Source organism: Macaca mulatta, chromosome 12 (assembly GCF_049350105.2).
Source record: "Macaca mulatta isolate MMU2019108-1 chromosome 12, T2T-MMU8v2.0, whole genome shotgun sequence".
NCBI lineage: Eukaryota > Metazoa > Chordata > Mammalia > Primates > Cercopithecidae > Macaca > Macaca mulatta.
The window spans coordinates 19806135-19831630 of record NC_133417.1 but is presented as its reverse complement, the minus strand read 5'-3'; the positions used below and the strand labels follow the sequence as shown (position 1 = coordinate 19831630).

Sequence of the window (25496 nt, the reverse complement as noted above, 5' to 3'; positions counted from 1 at the left end):
CAGCGCTTGCTGGAGGAGTTTCCTGATGACCTGTCTGGTTAGGGATGTAAAGAAGACTTTCAGAACCTTCTCCAACGCAGCTGTCAGAGGAGATCCATGGCTCTTGCAGCCCGAGAAATATCAAAGCCACCAATGCAGAAAGGATCTTTCTGAACAATAGAAGGTAATTCAAAATCCATATTAATTTGGCCTAGGAAAATGTACCTGTGCCCTCCTTAAGGCTAGGATGCCTGGTGTCCTGAGAAGTCATGTTGCAGTCAAATTCCTAAGTGGAGAGCTGGTTCAATTGAGAAGAGTTAGCAGGTGAGGCAGCTCCATGGTCGTCTTCCCCTTCAGGCTGTGCCGGTAACAGACAGCTCCATCTCTCAGGCAAAGCTACAGCAGGGTCCCTCTAGACCTGGTTCCTGGGGCCGTGGGCAGATCAGTTGCCTCTCTGAGCTGCTATTTCTGCATCTGTGAAGTTAAGGTATTAGACATGACAATTTCGTAGTTTTATTCAGTTCCATGAAACACATGAGTGTGTACATGCATACATCTGTGCATGTGCACACATAGATACACATGACCTCCCTCCAGAGCTGTTGTCTCCCTGTTTCATACAATTATGCTAAAATCATTCCCTTATGATTCTTGCTAATAACGTTGATAAAGGAATTTAAAATGAGCTGAATAATGAGTATCAAGGGACGGGGTAAGGGAGTCATTCAAGCACATTCATCTACCATAATACCTAAGGAAGGGTCAGCATTGATTATGCGTCAACATATAGAGAAGCCCTATCCTTTCCTAGGTCTGTGACCCTATTGTTCAACCACTCTGTGCCTCCATTTCCTCTTGTGTTAAAGTAACGTAACATCACTCTCCTTTCATTGTTGAAGGAAGAACAAAATGAGATAATGTCTATAAAATCATTTCTACAGCCTCCAGAATAGGAAGTATTGAATATTTAGTAAATGATCATATCTATATATTTATGTCTGAGGGGGGTGTTTATCTATATGTATTCATGTCTACATGCCAGTGTTTATCTGTATATATTCATATCCATTTCTCCAAGCAGTCTTGAATTTGCCCAAGAGTATTCAGGGAAAAAAAATAATGATTAGATTTATCAAGCGAAGGTTTCCAGGCTGCCTTTCTGACTCGAGGCAAGTGAGTACTTGGCACGGTTTTTGGGTTTTCACAGCAACAGCAGTTTCAGTATCCCCATGACAGCGCCAGGGGAGGCTTCTGCATCAGTGTTCTTCTAGTTGGCTTTTTGAAATGTCTGGGCCTCCCCTGTTATGTTTATAAGATGCTCATAGGTGGTGTGATGGGAGTTGAAAAAGCCCAGGCAGGGAGATCACCTATCATTTTCCTTTCTTCACATCCTCATCGATAATCAGTAGCCACCCCAGGAGTCCTACGTGACTTCACGGAGTCCCGAAGTCCCATGAACCAGGTCCCAGACACAGACTCTTCTTTAGCCTACACCTCTCTGACCCCTCTGCCCACGGTTGATTCATTTACCCAGAGTTTTCAGTTTTACTCTTTATAAAGAAAGTCTCAGTTCCAAGTTGAGCTGTGCACCAAATGCAACATTTTATTTTTTGATAATTTAATTTCACTCCTTTATTTGACTCCTTATTCCACAAGGGTAGAAAACAGATTTCAGTGAACTTAAAAGTGTCTCTCTTCCAGGCATTTTTCCCAGCTAACTAGCCCTTAGCCTGTGTGCTCAGAGTCATATCTTACGGCACTCTCTGGGCCCTCGAGTGTATTAAGCAAAGTTCTGTTGCTTCTAGGCCAGCCTAGTTCCCAGGGACCCCTGGATTCTCATTAGTTTGTTCCCCTGCCCTGTCCCCTGCATCCTCATTCCTCTCCTGAGAGTATGCTCCCCATCAATCACTTGAAGAATCCCTGTTTCAGGCTCTAGGGAAGCCAACCTAAAATAGTACCCTTGTGAGCATTATTCTCATGTGAGATTCTCTTTAAGACCCTTTTCTTTGACTAACCATGTATCGTCCTCCCCTCTGGGTCTTGCCTTCTACAAGAGAACTCACCAAGGAGAGCAGTCTGGTCCTCTCTCCTCTTGTGTCCCAAAAGTTTATCTTGGACCTTCCTTGACCACTCTCCCTCTTCAGTCTCTAAAACTTATTTTAGAGACTCATCTTCTTTCTATGTCCCATCGCCTCCCTCTCTATTCTCTTTCCCTTGACCTGGGGTATCATTTTCCAGTCTGAAAACTGAGGAAATACTAGGAAGAAACACAATTGACTAATATTCTAAACATTTCACTCTGCCATAAATGTTATGTGTATTCATGTATGTGCCCAGGTGCATACATGTGAAAGTGGAGGAGGAGGTGGACTTTTCATCAGAGTTATTAATTCTTTTGTCACACACAGTGCTTGAGTTCCTCCTGGGTACCAGGCACCATGCTAGGCACTGGGGAGATAGAGACGAATAAGACAAGGCCTCTGCTCTTTAGTTGCTCCCAGTCTAGTGGGAGGCGGCAACCAGGAAAAAAAATAAATAAATAACTGCAATGCAATATTATAAATGCAATAAAGAGATACTCATCCATTATATACTCTGGGGAGATCAAGGAGGGAGAGAGCAAATCACTGGCAGGTAGCAGTAGTAAGAAGAGGGTGATTCAAAAGGTCTTTCCAGAAGAGATGCTGAAAAACCCACCTAACAAAAAGTATCTCATCCTTCTCCTCCTCGCAGGCATTGCCAGTCATGCTCATGAAATTCCACTGGCATTTTCCCACTAAGGTTGTTACTTAAGCAAGTCCTAAAAATAAGATGAATGGTTAACTGAGTGAAGGCATTGTGTTATCAAGAAACAGTAACACATTAGCCTACAAACAAACTAGGAAGCGTTATTTATAATTAATTCTTAATATGACCCACTTTCACGCAGTTGACTGGAAGTTTAAGGAGGGCCAGGTCCTAATTGAAGAGAAACAGAGGGAAGGCTTGAGCATGGGCATTATTTTAGGTTGGCTTCCCTAGGGCCTGTAACAGGGGTTCTTCAAGTGATTGACGGGGAGCATGCTCTCAGGAGAGGAATGAGGAATGAGGATGCAGGGGACAGGGAAGGGGAATAAACTAATAAAATAGAACAAACTAATAGAAGGTCTCAGCTGGAAACGCACTTCGGTTGGATCCGGCATTGATCTCACCATGAGCAAGAAAAGAATAGGGGAGGGGCGAGTGCAAGGCTACCTCTCAGATGAGTACGTTCTCAAGGCTGAGAGGGAGATGGCGGGTAATAGTGATTGTTACTGAAATGCCACGGGTTTGGGCTAGATCCTGTTCCTCACTGCACAGAAAGTCAATCACTGAGACAATGAGTATTGCCAGGTAAAAAGGCTTTATTCAGTTGCAGCAGCCGACTATATTGGAGATCAGTCTCTAATCCATCTCCTCAAGTGACTAAAATTAGGGGTTTATATTGCAGGGAAGAAATGTAACTGGGTGAGAAAACAGGATTTAGGGAGGGGTAAGGAAGAGGAGCTGGTCAATAGGCAGCAGGGTGTGGTTAGGCAATTAGGACAGATGAGGGTCTGGCATCTCATTGTCCAGATGTGGTGATCTGGCAAGCTTCTATTCCTTGATACTATCCGGGACGTCTGATGTTGGTTTCTTGAGAAAGGAACTCAGATAAGACAAATGTAACTTTCTCAAGTTTTAAGACTGAGAGGGTCAATTTCTATGTTTATTTTTTTTAAAACCCATAAATATCAGTTCTATGAGACACTTGGGCCAGTTTCAGAGATCAGTGGGCCCGTCAGCAGGGAATGAGCACACCAGGAGGTGTCTGTGCCAGGCACCCACAGCACCCTCTTCAGACAGGGTAGCTCCAGACAAGAACTCGGTGGGAGACCAGGAAGTTAAAAAAGAGAAGAGGCCAGAAGAGAGAAGAGAAGACTTAATGTCACGAGCACAAAGTGAATTTCTGTGCATGTATGCGTGATGACTCATCCATCAATCTGGGAGATTGTAAGGCCAATTCCTAATAGACACTGTCATTTCTCCTCTGGCAGCTCCCTGAGGGAAGAAAGTATGTCCTTCTCCTTGTCCTGCATTCCCCCAATACTCAGCATAGAAAAAGCTTAGATAAGAAAATGAACAAAGTTCTTAACAGACACCTCACCAAAGAAGGTATAACACCAATGTAAATAAGCATATGAAAATATTCTCTGTATCATATGTCATTAGGGTACTATAAATTAAAACACCAATAGGATACCACTACACACCTTTTAAAATGGCCAGCATCCAGATCACTGACAACACCAAATGCTGACGAGGACATGGAGCAACAGAAACCACCATTTATTGCTGATGTGAATGCAAAGTCGTACAGCCACTTTTGAAGAACGTTTCATGGTTTCTTGCAAAACTAAACATACCTTACCATAGAATCCAGCAGAGTGAATGCTAAGGTAAAAAATGGATTTGGGGTGGTATTAATGTGCCAATGTATGTTCACCAATTACACCAAATGTACCACTCTGGTGGGGGATGTTGATAATGAGGGAGTCTATGAATGCATGGTGCTGAAGAGCATATGGAAAGTCTCTGTACCTTCCACTCAGTTTTGCTGTGAACACAAAATTGCTCTAAAAGTCTATTAAAAATAAAGCAAAAGTTTATTAGTATTGAAATAAAAAAGAAAACCCATAGACTCAAGTAGGAGGGTTCCCTGAAGCCTGAAACTACCTTCATTCAACTGTGAGCTGTAAGATCTTAGCTCTCTATGTCACAAAGAACCATCCACAGACTCCACATCCACTCCTGGTCCTAGAGTCTCCTCTTTAATCTGCAATAATGCTGGCACAGACTGAAGCACAACCCTCACTTCCAGGTGGTTGTCTGTATGGTTTCCCCAGGAGAGCTGAGCTTGCAGAGCTGCTGAGCAACAGATCAGACTGCCCAGTGTTTGACTGGAAAGAACCACTGCCATGTTGGGAGACTGGCTTTAGCCTTGGACTTGGCCAAGCATCACCAGAGAAAAGCTGAAGCAAATGTAGCACTCAGCTCTTCAGAATTCTCAGAGTAAAATTGATGTACACAAGAGAATCCCCAAAAATCATTAGGAACCATGGTTCACAAAATAGGCCCCACCCAGGCCTTGATGTTCCTGGAGCTAGACCAAGGTCTTTCATTCTAAAATAAAATCTCAGTCAGTTGCTAACTGAAGTAAATTGCCAAATTCAAATACATTAATGATTGAATTTTCTCTATTTATATCTTGTTTCCATTACATTTCTCTACACCCCTGTTGCCTGTTTGTTTGCTGGCAAATGCTCCTAGACAACAAAACGCATAAAGCAAGTACCAACTAGCTATTAATAGAAAACCAAGGAAATGCCAAATAAGTTTGGTTCATGCTCATTAAATGTGTAATTAGGATTCTGATTTTATATTCCATACAGAGAGTGATAAAATAATAACTACCATCTTTTTTTATATATATACTTTAAGTTCTAGGGTACATGTGCATAACGTGCAGGTTTGTTACATATGTATACTTGTGCCATGTTGCTGTGCTGCACCCATCAACTCGTCAGCACCCATCAACTCGTCATTTACATCAGGTATAACTCCCAACGCAATACCTCCCCCCTCCCCCCTTCCCATATAGGCCCCGGTGTGTGATGTTCCCCTTCCCGAGTCCAAGTGATCTCATTGTTCAGTTCCCACCTATGAGTGAGAACATGCGGTGTTTGGTTTTCTGTTCTTGTGATAGTTTGCTAAGAATGATGGTTTCCAGCTGCATCCATGTCCCTACAAAGGACACAAACTCATCCTTTTTTATGGCTGCATAGTATTCCATGGTGTATATGTGCCACATTTTCTTAATCCAGTCTGTCACTGATGGACATTTGGGTTGATTCCAAGTCTTTGCTATTGTGAATAGTGCCGCAATAAACATACGTGTGCATGTGTCTTTATAGCAGCATGATTTATAATCCTTTGGGTATATACCCAGTAATGGGATGGCTGGGTCATATGGTACATCTAGTTCTAGATCCTTGAGGAATCGCCATACTGTTTTCCATAATGGTTGAACTAGTTTACAATCCCACCAACAGTGTAAAAGTGTTCCTATTTCTCCACATCCTCTCTAGCACCTGTTGTTTCCTGACTTCTTAATGATCACCATTCTAACTGGCGTGAGATGGCATCTCATTGTGGTTTTGATTTGCATTTCTCTGATGGCCAGTGATGATGAGCATTTTTTCATGTGTCTGTTGGCTGTATGAATGTCTTCTTTTGAGAAATGTCTGTTCATATCCTTTGCCCACTTTTTGATGGGGTTGTTTGTTTTTTTCTTGTAAATTTGTTTCAGTTCTTTGTAGGTTCTGGATATTAGCCCTTTGTCAGATGAGTAGATTGCAAAAATTTTCTCCAATTCTGTAGGTTGCCTGTTCACTCTGATGGTAGTTTCTTTTGCTGTGCAGAAGCTCTTTAGTTTAATTAGATCCCATTTGTCAATTTTGGCTTTTGCTGCCGTTGCTTTTGGTGTTTTAGACATGAAGTCTTTGCCCATGCCTATGTCCTGAATGGTACTACCTAGGTTTTCCTCCAGGATTTTTATGGTATTACGTCTAACATTTAAGTCTCGAATCCATCTTGAATTAATTTTCGTATAAGGAGTAAGGAAAGGATCCAGTTTCAGCTTTCTACTTATGGCTAGCCAATTTTCCCAGCACCATTTATTAAATAGGGAATCCTTTCCCCATTTCTTGTTTCTCTCAGGTTTGTCAAAGATCAGATGGCTGTAGATGTGTGGTATTATTTCTGAGGACTCTGTTCTGTTCCATTGGTCTATATCTCTGTTTTGGTACCAGTACCATGCTGTTTTGGTTACTGTAGCCTTGTAGTATAGTTTGAAGTCAGGTAGCGTGATGCCTCCAGCTTTGTTTTTTTGACTTAGGATTGTCTTGGCAATGCGGGGTCTTTTTTGGTTCCATATGAACTTTAAAGCAGTTTTTTCCAATTCTGTGAAGAAACTCATTGGTAGCTTGATGGGGATGGCATTGAATCTATAAATAACCTTGGGCAGTATGGCCATTTTCACGATATTGATTCTTCCTATCCATGAGCATGGTATGTTCTTCCATTTGTGTCCTCTTTTATTTCACTGAGCAGTGGTTTGCAGTTCTCCTTGAAGAGGTCCTTTACATCCCTTGTCAGTTGGATTCCTAGGTATTTGATTCTCTTGGAAGCAATTGTGAATGGAAGTTCATTCATGATTTGGCTCTCTGTTTGTCTGTTACTGGTGTATAAGAATGCTTGTGATTTTTGCACATTAAATTTGTATCCTGAGACTTTGCTGAAGTTGCTTATCAGCTTAAGGAGATTTTGGGCTGAGACAATGGGGTTTTCTAAATATACAATCATGTCATCTGCAAAGAGGGACAATTTGACTTCTTCTTTTCCTAACTGAATACCCTTGATTTCTTTCTCTTGCCTGATTGCCCTAGCCAGAACTTCCAACACTATGTTGAATAGGAGTGGTGAGAGAGAGCATCCCTGTCTTGTGCCAGGTTTCAAAGGGAATTTTTCCAGTTTTTGCCCATTCAGTATGATATTGGCTGTGGGTTTGTCATAAATAGCTCTTATGATTTTGAGGTACATTCCATCAATACCGAATTTATTGAGCATTTTTAGCATGAAGTGCTGTTGAATTTTGTCAAAAGCCTTTTCTGCATCTATTGAGATAATCATGTGGTTCTTGTCTTTGGTTCTGTTTATATGCTGGATTATGTTTATTGATTTGCGAATGTTGAACCAGCCTTGAACCCCAGGGATGAAGCCCACTTGATCATAGTGGATAAGCTTTTTGATGTGCTGCTGAATCCGGTTTGCCAGTATTTTATTGAGGATTTTTGCATCGATGTTCATCAGGGATATTGGTCTAAAATTCTCTTTTTTTGTTGTGTCTCTGCCAGGCTTTGGTATCAGGATGATGTTGGCCTCATAAAATGAGTTAGGGAGGATTCCCTCTTTTTCTATTGATTGGAATAGTTTCAGAAGGAATGGTACCAGCTCCTCCTTGTACCTCTGGTAGAATTCAGCTGTGAATCCATCTGGTCCTGGACTTTTTTTGGTTGGTAGGCTATTAATTATTGCCTCAATTTCAGAGCCTGCTATTGGTCTATTCAGGGATTCAACTTCTTCCTGGTTTAGTCTTGGAAGAGTGTAAGTGTCCAGGAAATTATCCATTTCTTCTAGATTTTCCAGTTTATTTGCATAGAGGTGTTTATAGTATTCTCTGATGGTAGTTTGTATTTCTGTGGGGTCGGTGGTGATATCCCCTTTATCATTTTTTATTGCGTCGATTTGATTCTTCTCTCTTTTCTTCTTTATTAGTCTTGCGAGCGGTCTGTCAATTTTGTTGATCTTTTCAAAAACCCAACTCCTGGATTCACTGATTTTTTGGAGGGTTTTTTGTGTCTCTATCTCCTTCAGTTCTGCTCTGATCTTAGTTATTTCTCGTCTTCTGCTAGCTTTCGAATGTGTTTGCTCTTGCTTCTCTAGTTCTTTTAATTGCGATGTTAGAGTGTCAGTTTTAGATCTTTCCTGCTTTCTCTTGTGGGCATTTAGTGCTATAAATTTCCCTCTACACACTGCTTTCAATGTGTCCCAGAGATTCTGGTATGTTGTATCTTTGTTCTCATTGGTTTCGAAGAACATCTTTATTTCTGCCTTCCTTTCGTTATGTACCCAGTAGTCATTCAGGAGCAGGTTGTTCAGTTTCCATGTAGTTGAGCGGTTTTGATTGAGTTTCTTAGTCCTGAGTTCTAGTTTGATTGCACTGTGGTCTGAGAGACAGTTTGTTGTAATTTCTGTTCTTGTACATTTGCTGAGGAGTGCTTTACTTCCAATTATGTGGTCAATTTTGGAGTAAGTATGATGTGGTACTGAGAAGAATGTATATTCTGTTGATTTGGGGTGGAGAGTTCTATAGATGTCTATTAGGTCTGCTTGCTGCAGAGATGAGTTCAATTCCTGGATATCCTTGTTAACTTTCTGTCTCGTTGATCTGTCTAATGTTGACAGTGGAGTGTTGAAGTCTCCCATTATTATTGTATGGGAGTCTAAGTCTCTTTGTAAGTCTCTAAGGACTTGCTTTATGAATCCGGGTGCTTCTGTATTGGGTGCATATATATTTAGGATAGTTAGCTCTTCCTGTTGAATTGATCCCTTTACCATTATGTAATGGCCTTCTTTGTCTCTTTTGATCTTTGATGGTTTAAAGTCTGGTTTATCAGAGACTAGTATTGCAACCCCTGCTTTTTTTTGTTCTCCATTTGCTTGGTAAATCTTCCTCCATCCCTTTATTTTGAGCCTATGTATGTCTCTGCCTGTGAGATGGGTCTCCTGAATACAGCAGACTGATGGGTCTTGACTCTTTATCCAGTTTGCCAGTCTGTGTCTTTTAATTGGAGCATTTAGTCCATTTACATTTAAGGTTAAGATTGTTATGTGTGAACTTGATCCTGCCATTATGATATTAACTGGTTATTTTGCTCGTTAGTTGATGCAGTTTCTTCCTAGCCTCGATGGTCTTTACATTTTGGCATGTTTTTGCAATGGCTGGTACCGGTTGTTCCTTTCCATGTTTAGTGCTTCCTTCAGGGTCTCTTGTAAGGCAGGCCTAGTGGTGACAAAATCTCTATGCATTTGCTTATCTGTAAAGGATTTTATTTCTCCTTCACTTATGAAACTTAGTTTGGCTGGATATGAAATTCTGGGTTGAAAATTCTTTTCTTTAAGAATGTTGAATATTGGCCCCCACTCTCTTCTGGCTTGGAGAGTTTCTGCCGAGAGATCTGCTGTTAGTCTGATGGGCTTCCCTTTGTGGGTAACCCGACCTTTCTCTCTGGCTGCCCTTAAGATTTTTTCCTTCTTTTCAACTTTGGTGAATCTGGCAATTATGTGTCTTGGAGTTGCTCTTCTCGAGGAGTATCTTTGTGGCGTTCTCTGTATTTCCTGGATTTGAATGTTGGCCTGCCCTACTAGGTTGGGGAAGTTCTACTAGATGATATCCTGAAGAGTGTTTTCCAACTTGGTTTCATTTTCCCCCTCACTTTCAGGCACCCCAATCAGACGTAGATTTGGTCTTTTTACATAATCCCATACTTCTTGCGGGCTTTGTTCATTTCTTTTTCTTCTTTTTTCTTTTGGTTTCTCTTCTCGCTTCATTTCATTCATTTGATCCTCAATCGCTGATACTCTTTCTTCCAGTTGATCGAGTCGGTTACTGAAGCTTGTGCATTTGTCACGTATTTCTCGTGTCATGGTTTTCATCTCTTTCATTTCGTTTATGACCTTCTCTGCATTAATTACTCTAGCCATCAATTCTTCCACTTTTTTTTCAAGATTTTTAGTTTCTTTTCGCTGGGTACGTAATTCCTCCTTTAGCTCTGAGAAGTTTGATGGACTGAAGCCTTCTTCTCTCATCTCGTCAAAGTCATTCTCCGTCCAGCTTTGATCCGTTGCTGGCGATGAGCTGCGCTCCTTTGCTGGGGGAGATGCGCTCTTATTTTTTGAATTTCCAGCTTTTCTGCCCTGCTTTTTCCCCATCTTTGTGGTTTTATCTGCCTCTGGTCTTTGATGATGGTGACGTACTGATGGGGTTTTGGTGTAGGTGTCCTTCCTGTTTGATAGTTTTCCTTCTAACAGTCAGGACCCTCATCTGTAGGTCTGCTGGAGATTGCTTGAGGTCCACTCCAGACCCCGTTTGCCTGGGTATCAGCAGCAGAGGCTAAGTAGAAAATGCAGAAATCACCAGTCTTCTGTGTCGCTCGCGCTGGGAGTTGGAGACTGGAGCTGTTCCTATTCGGCCATCTTGCTCCGCCCCCCATAACTACCATCTTTAGCTCTACTATGCTTTAGGCTCCAGCTGCTGGATGCTTTAACTCTAGTATTCTCAGTGTAATTTAAATATTGATGTCCCTAGTTTACAAATAAGTACTTAAATAGATAAACTGAGACACAAAGGGCCTCATGTTAACAAAATATGTACACAAAATTTATGTGCACAAAAAAATATTAATTTCCATAAGTGTATATAACAGAGAGGTCTGAATTAGCCTTGAAGGTCAGCTAAGGTGTCTCTGAGGAAATATTTGAGATGAGAGTTGAAGGACGAGCAGGCAACAGGGGAAGGGAGCAAAGGAAAACTGCATTTGCAAAGGCCCTGTGCTAAATGGTGCACCTGCTTTGGAAAACAGCACCAGGAAGTTCCTCAAAAGGTTAAACATAGAGTTACCATGCAACTCAGCAGCTCTACTCCAGCCTGTCCAACCAAGAGAAATGTCCACACAAAACCTTGGACACAAATGTTCATACAGCATCATTCATAATTCAGTCCACCCAAATGTTTATCAATGGATTCGTAGATAAACAAAATATGGTATGTCTTTATAAAGGAATATTATTCAGCAATAAAAAGCAGTGAAGACTGATACATGCTACAACCTTGAATAGATGAACCTTGAAAGGATTATGCGAAGTGAAAGAAGCAGTCACATACCACAAAAACCCAATTTTATGAATTTTCCAGGATAGGCAAATCTATAGAGACAGAAAGTGGAGTAGTTATTGCCAGAGCTGTGGGGCAGAAGGAAATAGGAAGGGATTGCTAGGGGCGTAAGATTTTGTTGGAAAGATGAAAATGTTCTAAAATAGATTGTGGTGACACTTGCAAAAGTCTGTGAATACACTGAACACTATTGAATTGTATACTTTAAGTGGATGAATCATATGGCATGTGAATACCTTAATAAAGCTGTTAGAAAACAAACAGCAGCCTATGCTGTGGCCAGAAGAGGAGTCAGCACAGTGATTCCCTGATGAGAGAGCTGTTGGGTCTCCAGGCCCTTGCCCCGGGTCTCCTCTGCCGACGTCACACCCTGACCCCTACGGCTTCACAGGTTCATCAGGACAGTGTTTGCCACCTCCTCCTACAACGACACCAGGCTCAACCCACCCTTTCCACTTCTCTCCCATTCCCAGGAGTGGCTACAGAAAAACAAATTTTACTTGACACCGAAAGAGAAAGTGCCCAGTTGAAAAAAGGGAAAGTGAGCTCAGGGCTGGGGTTGGATAAAAGAATATCATAACTTTATAATTTTGCTCTTGCTGGATCAGAGTGGTTGTCTGGTTTGCTTCCTGCTCAGTGGGTAGATGACAGAAATGCACTGTCCTGAATGGAGAATGGTGATGACGGGGCCATAAAACAAATAGCAAGCTTTGGGTAAAGCCTCCTCTGTAAGACAATTTTATCAAACTATTAAGATATCATAGAAGAGAGGGACATCGAGAGAGAGAGAATGTGAACAAAATTACTGGACAGAGACAGTCCCTTCTAGAAAACTTTGTTTCCTGTACATACAACCCACTCAGGGTGGTTTTTATTCCCAGTCTTCCTCTTTCTAAGTGAGAAGAAAGTCACCTTCTTGTTGTTTTCCTCCAAATTTTAGCACTTAATGGTGTTGGTATGCCAAGAAGACTAGAGGAAGGCACATTCCCAAGTAGCTTCAGGATGTTTGAGGAGATAAATAAATAAATAAATAAATAGTAAATCTAAGCAAGTGAGAGAAAAAAGGTATCTAAAGAAATAAAAGTAATCCTAAGACAGGAACCAGAACTGTTATAAATGGAGGAGGAGGAGGTAGCCTAGGGCTCCAAGCAAACTTGAAGGCAGGTACGGTGCTAATCAGCCTGAAATTTCTCACCCAAAGGTTTATTCCTTTCTTGAAATTTCTATCACTGGTATTAGTTTGTGGGTTAAAATTCCTTTAAATTCAGTGAAAAAGAACTCATGCATTGCACATTACTCCTCATCCTGTATGCAAACACAGAGTAGTCATCATGACATATTCAAATTGCTTCCCACATTACTTTCCTTAATATTCTGCACTGCCACTTTAGTTATTACTGCTGCAGCTACATTAGCTAAATTGGGCAGTTCAAATGCAACACCTTGACCACCTCCCCAAAAAATAAAGTTCTACTCACTCTCTTCACATTCAGTAATGACTTGCAATGTCCTTTTCCCTTTCTCTGCTCACAACTCTGCCAACAGCATTTCTTAATGCAAACAGTAAAAACTGAATTACAAGCGTGATCCAATTTTACTTGACATAATTAGTGGATTAGACATCAGAGAAAATCCACTTATTTTCACAGCTCATCCTGCTTTCCACCTCCCCTGCCACTCCACACTTAGCTTATAATAAAGGTTCCAAGAGTACAAAGTGGAAAAGAGTTTTATTTTAAAGGACACTTACAGCTATCAAATTAGTTTCTAAATGACTCCAAGTATGACCCTTTCTCCATCAGACTTTTTTTCTAAGAAAGCAAAGATGAGGATCTGACCTACAGCTCCTGAGTCAAAAGTCAGTAACTGAAGGCTGCAAATATTTTGGCATGAGATTTTGGAACAAAATCAGTAACAGCAACAACAGCAACAAAAACCAAACCACTCAGGTTGGTCTCAGCTTGGCTTCTGGTGTCAGAGGGCTTTGGGTTTGATTCTTGGCTCTAACAACTACGTAATCTTTGTCAGGTCATTTGACTTTTCTAAATCTATTTCCTTATCTCTAAAATAGGCATGGTTGTGAAGTTAAACGGGATAATGCCTCTGAAGTCCTCAGAACAGTGTCTGACATTGAGTAAAGGTCAAAATGGGTTGCATTAATGCACTATGCCTACAGCCCAGCGCAAGTTCAGCCCATACTACACATGCAGTAGGGATCAGGGATCAGGACTGAGAGAGAGGCCGGGACCCAACTGGTGCAGCTCAGATGGTTCATGAACATGAGGTCCATCCTCCCAGCACTGCTTTGTCAGTGACTCTCCTGATTATTGCCACAAAGAGATGCCAAAAGTGGCTCATTCCAATATGGCAAAGACTTTCCTGAAGAAACAAAGAGAAGCTGCTCAATGCCTATGGCCACAATGCAGAGCAGAAGCAAGAGCAGTGGGGAGGGTGAGAGCAGGGAGAGAAAGGGACTTCTCAGATTTGTTCCTATATCTCTTTGCTCCAAAATGTCTATGTCAGAGTGAGTGAAACGTGCTGTTGAGTTGACAGGCACTCCTGTCACCAAAAAGCAACCAAATTGGGTAGCTCTCCTGTTACCTAGACATCATAGTATGATTGCTGTCATATAAGTGCATTTTTTCATGTCAGGACAACCCTTTGAGTAGCAACATTACTCTTGTCTTACAAATGAAGAAACTGAAGTTCAGAGAACCTAAGTAAATGTCCAAGGTTGCATATCTTTCAAGTGACAGAATAGGAACTGAAAACACAAGTCTGTTAACTTCAGAGCACATACTCCTCACTATGAGGTCATGTCTCTTCAACTCTCTGAAGGTTGGGATAGGCATCAAGAATGGGATTTGGGGCCAGGCACAGTGGCTGGCTCATGCCTGTAATCCCAGCACTTTGGAAGGCCAAGGCAGGTGGATCACAAGGTCAGGAGATCAAGATCATCCTGGCTAACACGGTGAAACCCGTCTCTACTAAAAATACAAAAGATGAGCTGGGCGTGATGGTGGGCGCCTCTAGTGCCAGCTACTCAGGAGGCTGAGGCAGGAGAATGGGGTGAACCCAGGAGGCGGAGGTTTCAGTGAGCCAAGGTCGTACCACTGCACTCCAGCCTGGGTGACAGAGTGAGACTCCGTCTCAAAAATAATAATAATAAAATAAAATAAAATAAATGATGGGATTTGGAAAGTTGGAGTCAACTGAGCAGTGGTTAGTGCCTCCATCAGTTCTGCAAGGAAGGGCCAGAGACTCCAGGGATAGAGTGTAATAAGAAGTGCCACCTGGGTAAAACAAAGAGGATTTCTTTCCAGTAAACTCAAGAATCTGTTTCAAAAACACTGTGACTAGATGTTGTACCTCAGCTCAAACCAGTCCCTTCTCTGCCAAAACAAGCACAAACGGCAGCAGTGCATTCATTCAGCTTGACCTTGGGTTCAGCATAGGGTAGACACTTGCAAATGGGTGATGAGGTAAATTGCTAGAATGGAATTTTTTCCATATAATCCTTTTCAACAAATGCTCTTTGCCTACATGAGACACCATGCTCCATGCTGCAGGGGTATGTAGGTCTGAGACATCATTCCTGACTTCAAAAAGCATACAGTCTAGTGAGACTCCATGGCAGAATGTTGAGTTTCCCAAAATACAAGCTTGGAGGAGGATGCGATCTGCTGGAGGTAAGGAGGTGCCTAACAGATTGGATGTGAGTGGTGGCACTTGGTAATGGTGAGCAAAGATGTCAAGGCTCTTGGCTCCTTTCTGTATACTAAGAGCCAGCCCTTAAAGGCAGGTAGGGTGTCAACAACACAAAGTGACAGCAGTGTTCTAGGCAGACAGAATACCACGTTTAAAGAAACAAACCAAAAATCCCAGGAAAGACAGAAAGACCCTATCACTACAAATATAATAAATAAAGATTAGCCAGGCATGGTGGCACATGTTTGTAGTCCCAGCTACTCAGGAGGCTGAGGCAGAAAGATCACCCGAATCCAGGAGATTTGAGGCTGCAGTGAGCCATGACCACACCACTGCACTCCGGCCTGTGACAGATCAACACTCTGTGTCCAAAAAAGAAGAAACCGAACAGAATGTCATAAAGAAAACTTCTGACCATTGAAAACAGAGATCGGAAGAAATTTAGGAAGTGTTTTACCAGCATTGGCTTTAGGAAACACATCCATACAGACTGACAGAGATTCCTGGACCTTGCTTTGATCCAAAATGTACAGGTCTTCTCATCTTATTTTTTGTTTCTTTGGGTGACTTCCTTACTGGGAAGAGAGAATTCTTGTAAATATTAAATTGGCTTTGTAAGAACATGAGCTTTGAAATCAGACAGACATTGGCTCAAATCCACCTTCCCCCACTTACCAGCTCTCTAACCTCTCCACAACTCAGGCTCTCCCTTCTGAGAGATGAGGTTGTTATAAGGAATAATAAAACTGCACACAAAGCCCTAACACTGAAGCTGGCACCAAGCAGGGTGTTGGAAAATGTTCACTTTCCAGTTGTTCTGCTAATAATGGGTTTCTCTACATTTCAGCCAGGCAGAAGTTTTTTCCCAGGTCCTGGGTTTGAGACCTATAAACATGGGAGACCTCATCTCAAGTTAATGAGAGGAAATGAAACTCAAAATCTTTGGTCTATACGTTATATTACCCACCTTTCTCATTCCTCGAGGAATGCAGCTGACTCTACGCATGTGAAGCTGAGATAGGAAAAATTATCAGGGAAAGTGGCCCCAGTAGTTATCAGATTTGCTGAAAGAAAACTACAACTTCCTTCTTTAACAATAGAGCAAAAATTTAACAAAGATTTTTTCAAACACAATCAATATTACTATTAAGAAAGTTATCATTCAAATAAACAAACAAAAAAGATGACTTGACTGACTCTTTTAAATTGATTCAGAATCATTTAGAGAGAGATTGGCGACTTTCTTCAGTAAAAGTTCAGATAGCAAATATTTTAGGCTTGAGGGCCATACAGTCTCTGTCATAAGCACTTGACTATACCATGGTAGTGTAAAAATAGTCACAGACAACACGTAAACAAATGAGCTTCCTTGTGTTGCAATAAAACTTTATTTGTGGACACTAAAATGTGAATTTTATATAATTTGTACATATCAGAAAATATTCTTTTTTTTAATTTTTTCCCCAACTATTTAAAAACGTCAAAAATGTTCTCAGTTTACAAGGCTGTACAAAAAAAGGCAGTAGATGGGAATTGGTTCATGGTACTTTGCTTTGTTGACCCTGACTTAGATACTTAGCCCTTAAAGGAATCTCAGGAGACATCTTGTCCAAGACCTAGATATTCTGGTTAAGGATCACACCCATGGAGGGAAAGTTGATTTGTCTGAGATCAGTTGAGTCTCTCAAGACCAACATCAGAGGCTCAACGCTAAGAATATTGCTGTTAAACTTCAGGTAATTATTAGCTCAAAAATGGAAAAAACCCTTTTTCTTCAACTTCTGTTTGTTGCATTCAATGTCTGTCCAACAGTCAGTTTAGCAGATTCCCCCACCCTCTGCAGTTTTAAGTTTACTCTGTCGTTTTATAACTTGGTCACGAGACAGCTGGGTGGAAGATTCTCAGAAGTGAAATATGATGAGCAATTTTGTGTCACAACACAGAGCAGAATGATGTGTTCTCTACCTGAATGTTATTAGGAGGCATTCGGAAACATTGAAATGTGCCTCCAACCTTAGAAAGCTATAAAAGACAACACTGTAATTTCACCTTCACACGCAACTACCAAAGGAAATAAAAACTATAAAATGTAGAGAGCGATTTTCTCTTTTAAAAATTGCTTTACATATTTTAACTCTTGTATTTCCCTTGGGGGTTAGATATTTCAGTCACATAGTTACCCAATTAAAATGAAGACTCTCTGCTTTATCCTTTAGGCGAGGACAGCTGCCAGCTGCTGAGTTTTATAAAGTCTTTAATCTTGTCCATAAATATTTAACAAGAATTGGTTGGTACACAAGCAGAAGTAAAGTAAGAAATCAAAGAAAGGATCTTGGAAATAATCTCTACATTTTGTGAAAGCTGCATAAAACAAAGGCAGGATGACCAATTTTCTCTTTTTTCTGTTAAAATCTTAAATATTTCTGAGTATTTTAATTACTCTTTTAGCCTGCTTGCCTTCACAAATGTGCAAAAATAGCCAGATTATAAAATGATATTAAACGTGACTATCTGTGCCGTTTTCTCTAGTATCCTGCCATTTGTTTCTGAGACAGCCTTTCATGTTTCCATAGAAACACACACAGACAATCTCTAAGAACTTTAGCAACATTTGATGATACAGACCCCTCTTCTATTTGCATAAACACGCACACAGAGAGAGAGATACACAGGCATATCTTGTTTTATTGTGCTCTGCTTTATCGCTCTTCACTGATACTTTGTTTTTGACAAATTGAAGGTTTGTGTCAACCCCACGTGAGCAAGCCAATCAGAACCATTTTTCCAATAACATGTGTCACTCCCTGTCCCTGTGTCACATTTTTTATTATTTTTTTTTTTTTTTTTTTTTTTTTTTTTTTTTGAGACGGAGTCTCGCTCTGTCGCCCAGGCTGGAGTGCAGTGGCTGGATCTCGGCTCACTGCAAGCTCCGCCTCCCGGGTTCACGCCATTCTCCTGCCTCAGCCTCCCGAGTAGCTGGGACTACAGGCGCCCACAACCGCGCCCGGCTAATTTTTTGTATTTTTAGTAGAGACGGGGTTTCACCGTGGTCTTGATCTCCTGACCTTGTGATCCGCCTGCCTCGGCCTCCCAAAGTGCTGGGATTACAGGCGTGAGCCACCGCGTGATCTTTCATGTTACCATTGTAATTATTTTAGGGCACCTCCAATCATACCCATATAAGATAATAAACGTAATCGCTAAATATGTGCTCTGACTACTCCAACCAACTGGCCATTTCCCCACCTCTCTTTCTCTCCTTGGGTCTCCCTATTCACTGAGATACAACAACATTGAAATTAGGGCAATTAACATCCCACAACGGCCTCTAAGTGGTCAAGTGAAAGAAAGAGTTGCAAGTCTCTCACTTTAAATCAAAAACTAGAATTGACTAAGATTAGTGAGGAAGGCATGTCAAAAGCTGAGAGAGGCTAAAGCTATCTTGCACCAAACAGACAAGTTGCAATGCAAAGGAAAAACTGTTAAAGGAAGTAAAAAGTGCTACCCCAGTGAACATACAAATAATAAGGAAGCGAAACCGCTTTATTGCTGATATGGAGAAAGTTTTAGTGGTCTGGATAAAAAATCAAAACATTCCCTTAGGCCAAGACATAATCCAGAGAGCAAAGCCTAAACTCTTCTCAATTTTATGAAGGTTGAGAGAGGTGAAGAAGCTACAGAAGAAAGGCTAGACGCTAGCAGAGGTTGGTTCAAATCCTGCCATTTGTTTCTAAGACAGCCTCTCATATTTCCATGGAAACCCACACAGAGGATCTTTAAGATTTAAGGAAAGCAGCCATATCTATAACATAAAAGTGCAAGGTGAAACAGGAAATGCTGATGTAGAAGCTACAACGAGTTACCCAGAAAATCTAGCTAAGATCACTGATGAAGGTGGCTACACTAAACAACAGATTTTCCATGTGGACAAAATAGCCTTCTATTAGAAGAAGCTGCCGTGTAGGACTTTCATAGCTGGAGAGGAGAAGTCAATGCCAGCTTCAAAGCTTCAAAGTACAGGCTGACTGTTTTATTAGGGGCTAATGCAGCTGGTAAAATTAAGTTGAAGTAAATGCTCATTTACCATTTGGAATATCTAGGCCCTTAAGAATTATGCTAAATCTACCCTGCCTGTGTTTTATAAATGGACAAATGAATTCTGAATAACAGCACATCTGCTTACAGCATGATTTACTGAGTATTTTAAGCCTGATGTTGAGACACTGATATGGTTTGGCTATGACCCCACCCAAATCTTCTCAAGAATTGTAATCCCTATAATCCCCATGTGTCTAGGGAGAAAGCTGGTGGGAGGTGATTGGATCATGGAGGTGGTTTCTCCCATGCTGTTCTCATAATAGTGAGTGATTTCTCATGAGATCTGATGGTTTTCTTAGGGGCTCTTTCCCCTTCACTACCAGCTCTTCTCTCTCCTGCCACCATGTGAAGGAGGTTTTTGCTTCCCCTTTGCCTCCTTCCATAATTGTAAGTTCCCAAGGCCTCCCTAGCCATGTGGAAGCGTGAGCCAATTAAACCTCTTTCCTTTATAAATTACCCAGTCTCGGGTATTTCTTTAGAGCAGTGTGAAAACAGACTAATACAGACCTACTACACAGAAAAGAAGATTACTCTCGAAATATTACTGCTCATTGACAATGCACCTGGTTCATCCAAGAGTTCTAATGGAGGTGTACAAGGAGATTAATGCTGTTTTCATGCCAGCTAAGACAACATTCATTCTTCATTCCATGAATTAAGGAGTAATTTCAATTTTCAAGTCGTACTAAAGAATACATTTAATAAGGCTATAGCTATACTTAGTGATTTCACAGACAGATCTGGGTAAAGCAAATTGACAATCTTCTGGAAATGATTCACCTTTTCAGATATCAATAAGAATATTAAAGATTCATGGGAAGAAGTCAAAATATCAACATTAACAGGAATTTGGGAGAAGTTGATTCCAACCCTCATGAATGACTTTGAGGGGTTCAAGACTTCAGTGGAGGATGTGATTGCAGGTGGGGTGGAAATAGCAAGACAACTAGAATTAGAAGTAGAGCCTGAAGCTGTCATTGAATTGCTGCAATCTCATGATAAATATTGAATGGATAAAGAGTTGCTTCTTACAGATAAGCAAAGAAAATGGTTTATTGAGATGGAATCTACACCTGGTGAAGATGCTGTGAACATTGTTGAAATGACAAAAAATGGTTTGGAATGTTATATAAACATAAGTGATAAAGCAGCAACAGGGTTTGAGAGAATTGACTCAAATTTTCAAAGAAGCTTCATTGTAGATAAAATGCTATTAAACAGCATTGCATACTACAGAGAAATTCTTTGTGAACAGAAGAGTTCATTGATGTGGCAAACTTTACTGTTGTCTTATTTTAAGAAATTGCCACAACCACCCCAACCTTCAGCAACCACCAGCGTGAACAGTCAGCAGCCATCCACATCAAGACAAGATCCTCCACCAGCAAAAAGATTACAACTTAGTGAAAGCCCAAATGATTGTTAGCATTTTTAATTAAGGTATGCACATTACTTTTTAGACATAATGCTACCTCATACTAATAGACTATAGTATAATATAAACATAACTTTTATATACAATGGAAAAAAAATTGTGTGACTCACTTTATTGCAACATTTGCTTTATTGTGGTAATTTGGAACCAAACCCACAATATCTCTGAGGTATTCATACATATATATACATACACACAAACTCACATATGTACACACACAGTCACCTACACACACACCACCACCACCACCATCCTATACATCACTGTCAAAATATCCCAAACAGGCTAACAACTAAGGAATCAATCACGAATGGACGAAGGATTCACATCCTCTTCTTTGGTCTGCTGGGTAGGGAATGCTGCCACTGCTTTGACCTGCCTTTGGACTTCCTCCTTTTCCTTTCCTACTTCCAGTTCCACTTTGCAAGCCTGAACCACTCAAAGTCACCTTCAATTCCATGTCCTCCCTGTATAGAGGGCCCTTGTGAGATTATCCTGTTCATTCTCCTGCTTCCTGTTGGATCATAGAGCACTCTAGAGAATGCAGAATTTATATTGCTGGTCAATTTACACTACTCTGTTCTAAACCCTTTTAGAAAAGAGGGTTTTCTCCACTTGCCTTAGTAACTAACAAATTTTAGGACTGAGAATTCTTTTTTAATAAGAAATCCTTCTTTAAGGCTAACTGGAATCTCTTAGCTATACCCTAAACTCACTTGATTGTGTATCTACTCTGTCCATAGGGATATTAAAATTAGGAGGCAATGTTATACTATGCAGTCAGAAAAATGAATGAAATCAATTATTTGCAGCAACACTTATGCAGCAGAAGGCCATAACCCTAAGTGAAATAACACAGAAACAAAAAATCAAATACTGCATGTTCTCACAAGTGAGAGCTAAGCAGTGGGTACACATGGACATAAAGATGGAAACAGTAGACACTGGGGACTCCAAGGGCAGGGGCAGGAAGGAGAAAGGATAGCAAGGGTTGAAAATGACTTAATGGCTACTGTGTTCACTATTTGGGGTGATGGGTTCAATAGAGACCCAAACCCCACCACTATGCAATATACCCATATAACAAACCTGCACATTATTTCCTAAACCTATAATGTAAAAAAAGAAAAGAAAAGAAAAGAAAATGTGAAGGCAACTACTTCATTATGACAGAGAAGACCAGTAGATTAAAGACAGAGAGTCACCATAAAGAGGGAGGAAGAGAGAGAGAAAAATACATTAATTGATGTTGTTCAGCCCTCCTTATTCTAGCTCCGTAATTCTGAGCATCCAAGTTGTTCTTCATTTCTTTAGAAATATCATTTTTCTATTGCTTTAATCTTACTTTGGGTTTCTTCTGTTATCCCAGTTTCAGGATTTTCTGCTTATGGACACTGCAGAAAACCTAGACTGTTTAGGAGTTCTCTGGACCTTTAAGGTTGCTTACCTCTAATGATTGTCCATCCTAATCCTGTTCCTTTATACCAAGCCACCATGTCCAGAGCCCACTTAACACTTCAGCCATTTGCTCAACAAATATTTAGAGAGTATCTACTACGTACCAGGCATGGTTCTGGGCATGGGCTTATAAGAATGAGCAAAAGTGACATAAATCCCTGCCTATTGAGAGCTTGCACATGCCCTCAGCTTGATCCAACCAAGCTTGGATTCCAGGCCTTCTCCAGTCCTCCCAGACTCATGGCTTAGCCTCCCTCTTATGATCCTGTTGCTTCCCATGGCCCATTGGGTGCTGGTGTTTATTTCTCACTGCCTTAACTCTAGACTCTTCTAAAGGTTGGCTCAGAGCTATCCAATGCCTTTTGTTTTTATTTTTGTACTATCTCAAATTGGGTCCCCATAATGGCTTAGGCAGAAAACTCTCATCACAAAAGTTTTTAAAATTTTTATATATTGTGTCTTCTATATGCCAGATGCTGTTTAAGTGCCTTAGATATTAATTTATCTAATCTTTGTAACAACACCTAAAATAAAGTAGATGTAGTTTAGCCCTGTATGTTGACTAGAGAAGTCATGACCTGCCCAAAGTCACCCAGACAAAAAGGGACAAACATGGGTTTGCCATCCCACATTTGACAATGTGGCTTTCCATTTGCTCCAGGTATTCTTGTTACCTCTTATGCTTCTGTCCATATCTCCTTTGCCCTGAGATCATTTGAAATATGACCCTTACTATGCATACAATTTATCTCTCAGTGTTTCTCTTTCATAAGCGGCACTGGGCCAAGGACATCACCCTGTAGGTCCCACTGGTTCCATCTCCTAAGTTGATAAAGATGAAGGCATCTAACATCCGTTTTGTCAAACTGCAAAGAACCAGTGTTTGAGCATGCTCCCCGCATCTTAGTTCTGGTATTATAAAAGGTGTTTGGATTTTACTATCCCCTCCCATATGGCACTTCATTATATTGTCCACATGACATCCTCTCTCCTTGACATATCTCATCCCTCATGTAATGATAATTACCAGCGCTGCACTCCTCTAACTTCTCTAGGGCAGTTTCCTACAGATCTAGGTTTTGTTTTATTTATCAGTTCTCTCTGCCCTTTCTTGCCTTAATTAAACTCAGCCTCAGGACACAGAAAGCCAGAGAACTTATTTTTTCTTCCCTTTGATGAAAGCAGTATTGTTTCTTGGGGATAGCAAATATCATACCCACTCCCCCACCCATCGTCTACCTCAAACACCCTTTGTCCTATGTTTTCCCATGTCTGTTTGACTGAGTGTTTCAAAGTTTGATTTACGTTTTAATGGTTTCTGATCCAAAGGAAAATAATGAATGGGAATTAGTCTTTATTTCCCCCTTTTACCGGCAACTTTTATCATTTTTCCAAAGCATTGATTAGTAGCTATATTCTCATTCAGGACAATCTTCACAACCCACCAGAGGCCCTTCTGTTATTTACATAAACAGATGGGCGGAAAAGAATTTATCTGGTGATAGCCAAGCTCAGTTATCTGTGGCTTACGGGAAAGAAAGGCGGGCAGATTCTAAGCCTCCACAATATGTCCACATAGGTAGTATGGCTTGTGGGTTTACCCCAAAACTGGGACTGTCTTACATTCTCCTAATAGTTATTTACAACAGAGACACAAAATACTGCTTTGGGTTCATGTAAAGTCATTGATATCATAGTACAATGAACACACTGAATTCTTCCAAGACTGAAGTGGCCAGTGACCACACCCACGACAAAACATCCAGTCCATTCTTCTTCCACATGACAGAATGACATTTCTGGGACATTGTGCCACTGTCCTGCAAAAAACAAGGTTGTCCCCTGTCTTCAGGTTTAAATCTAAGCTGGGAAGCCTGATGATACGACTAACCATAGTGGATAGTCTAATTTTTTATGATACGTTCCATTTGAAATAAAAGAAATCTGTTGAAGGTTTTGCTTGCATGTCTCTGTTACTTTCACTACTGGCAAGGGCAGGTGGCTATTTATAATCCTTCAATCTAAGCCATTCTATCCCCTGGGGCCTCTCTTCTCTCACCTCTCAGGATACCTCACATTTCTCTGTTCCTTCTGCCTCAGTGGTCAGCCCCACTCTCCTGCTCCTACTGTACTTGGCTAATTCCTTTTTCCCAGCAAGACTCAGCTGAGGTGTCCCCTCCATAGTGAAGGCCTCCTTGACTGCCTATCCCTGTCTACTGTGCACTCTGGATGATCGCGTGTTCCTCTCCATTGTGTCACTGAATGTAATGATCGTTGTCTTCCCTGCCACTATCATCCTGTAAGAAAAAACGATGTTTTTCATTCATGTTTCCTCCATGACTCCCAAAAATAATGTAGTAATTTAATAAGTTGATGAACAATGGGATCGATGATTTAATAAATGAGTAAATAAAGGGAAAGAACAGAGATGGAATCATCCAACATCATATCCCCAGGGTCACAATTTTCCCAAGGACCACCCCTCATTATGGGGACCAGAAAGCCCAGAAGCTACCTGAAAATGCCATATAAAATATAAACCCAGGGTCACTGAGTCCCAGGAGAGTCTCAACTTTGCAACATTCAGTCATAAAGAGCAGGTTCCCAGTGTTTAGCCAAGGGGGCAGGTTATTCACTGCAGCTATGTCCAAGGCATGAAGATCTCACTGATACCCATCAGCAGAGCCAGCATGGATCCCGGATCACTAACAGGAACTTTCCCAGCCCAGAGAGAACCCAAAGCAAACCTTGTGTTGACAGCAGTTTCTGGGTCAGTCCCCTGAAAGTCCCACTTTCTACTCAAGTACATGAACATGCAAATCTTAAATCTGCCAGTGAAACTGAACTCTTCTGAACTAATTATCACTTATATATCCATGGTAACAGGACAGACCCTACATACCTCAGCCTGCCCAAAGATCTAAACGCCAATGCTTTGTACCTTACCATTATCACAAAAATGATTTTATAAATGCCCCCACAGAATGAAGCTTAGGTCTTAGAAAAGCATACAAATAACCACAAATGAAAAAAATCTGTATTTTATAGTTCTGACAGTCAGGAGGTTGATATCCTTAATATTTACTTAGAAAAGGCATATAAGAAAAAGATGTTATTTTTTTAAGGAAGTAGTGAGATACTTGCACTCCTGGAAAGATGGAATAGATGTAAGCTTCTCAATTCCTGCCACTAAGTGCAATTAAAAACTCTAGACATTAAATATAAAACAAATGAGAAGCCTCTGAA

The 25496-nt window shown here is 40.9% G+C and overlaps 1 long non-coding RNA gene across 1 annotated transcript in view; it reads right to left on the bottom strand.

The window, feature by feature from the left end:
* The window catches only part of LOC106992548 (uncharacterized), a 46726-nt gene that overhangs the window by 5998 nt on the left and 15232 nt on the right, over positions 1 to 25496 (bottom strand). Inside the window, exon 2 of the long non-coding RNA XR_013401957.1 lies at positions 205 to 453. This is a non-coding gene — a long non-coding RNA (uncharacterized LOC106992548). The remainder of the gene's footprint in view (positions 1 to 204; positions 454 to 25496) is intronic.